General features: G+C 42.0%; 1 non-coding gene across 1 annotated transcript; it reads left to right on the forward strand.

The window, feature by feature from the left end:
* Positions 1–587: 587 nt before the first annotated feature.
* Positions 588–693, forward strand: LOC120107042 (small nucleolar RNA R71). The gene has a single exon (XR_005509009.3). It is a non-coding gene; the product is annotated as a small nucleolar RNA R71 (small nucleolar RNA).
* The last annotated feature ends 908 nt before the right edge of the window (positions 694–1,601 follow it).

A 1,601-nucleotide genomic window follows, 5' to 3' on the forward strand; every position in this document is an offset into this window, starting at 1 on the left:
AGGGACGGTAGGGATGAATATTTTGTGAGGTTTGAAAATTCTGAGGGTTTTGAAAATTTTGGGAGTAGGGTTGGGCAGTATTCAAAGCTTGCTGCTTCCAAGAAAAGTTTGGATGATTCCGCCATCCTGGGTTATATGTTTTGAAAAATGGGTCATTACCCGGTCTGGGCTGGGTTTGAGCAGCATTGATGTGTTCTTGCACGAGTTCGGAGAATTGGGGTGCTGAGGGGCACTCATGAATAGGGTGGGATAGGCTAGAACAGATAGTACACACTTATGCTTGGAAAGAGTTAATGAAATGCCCACCTATCATCAGTTGGTCAATCTTATGAGACAATGCATCTACCTTGCTAAACAGGTCCATAGAATGAGTTATTTCACAAATGGTCCCTTTTCTTTGAGAACTCGGGGGTGCTTGACGAGAACAGGAAGCATTGTGGAGGGAGTTTTCATTAAGATTTTCAAATAATTGCCATGCTTTATGCTCATTTTGAAGCATGAATGTCCCCCCGCATGCGGCATCGATCATTTGACGGTTTCGTTCAGTCAATCCGTCATAGAAACATTGCACTAGCTGCCATTTAGGTATTTGATGATGTGGGCATTTACGGATTAGGTCCCGAAATCTCTCCCAATTTTCATGAAATTCTTCTCCCTTAGTTTGGGAGAAGCTCGTGATGGCACGTCTAAACTGGTTCGTTCTTCCTATGGAAAAGTATTTTTTTAGGAATTCTTGTTGCATTTGATCCCAGGAACGAATCGAATCGGCTTCTAAAGAATTCAGCCATTGCTTAGCCCTATTTTTAAAGGAGAAAGGGAATAATCTAAATTTCAAAGCATCATCAATGAAGTTCTGAATCTTGATAGTGGTGCAAATCTCAAGGAATTCATCTAGGTGTTTATATGGTTCTTTGTTGGTGAGCACATAAAAAGATGGGAGCATTTGGATCACACTAGACTTTATTTTGTATTGTACAGCTACTACCTCAGGTAATCGAATGCAAGATGGGGAAGTGTAAATGGTGGGAGTAAAGTACTCTCCAGGAGTTTGGGTTGTTCTTCAGCCATCTCAGGAGGTGGGGATGATTCTAATGTTCTGATCTCAGCTCGAATATTCCTAAGGGTCCGTTCTATTTCAGGGTCAAAAGATAATAGGTCACGTACTCTAGAACGACTCCCTTGCATACATTAGTACTTGATCAGTCAAGCATGCAATAAAAGAAAAAACACATCAATTCTTGTATTTGTCCTAAAATCACTAGACAGCTCCTAACTGGTTTGAAGAGAGCACCTAAGCCTCCAATTCGGTCTAATGAACTGAGTTGACCAGGTAAGATCCCAGGTAAGTGGAGGGGTCACGATGCGTTCGCAAAGGTCCCACTTAAAAACCACTTGCCTCGAACAGATGAACTGTCTTCCTTATAGGGACAAAGCTTGCCTAGACATCAACTAAGCCACAGAGCGAAATTGGTGCAACTTTCGGTGATCTTCGTCCTATTGAGCTCGAATGTCCCTAGGAGCCAACGTCTAATTGATTTTAATTAAAGTGACACTATGTGAGATTGAGTTCACCTAAGTTGGGCAAGAGTCCGGTGATGAAA

Source organism: Phoenix dactylifera, chromosome 14 (genome assembly GCF_051530095.1).
Source record: "Phoenix dactylifera cultivar Ajwa chromosome 14, Ajwa_hap1_PhDact_Kaust_v1.1, whole genome shotgun sequence".
Taxonomy (NCBI): domain Eukaryota; kingdom Viridiplantae; phylum Streptophyta; class Magnoliopsida; order Arecales; family Arecaceae; genus Phoenix; species Phoenix dactylifera.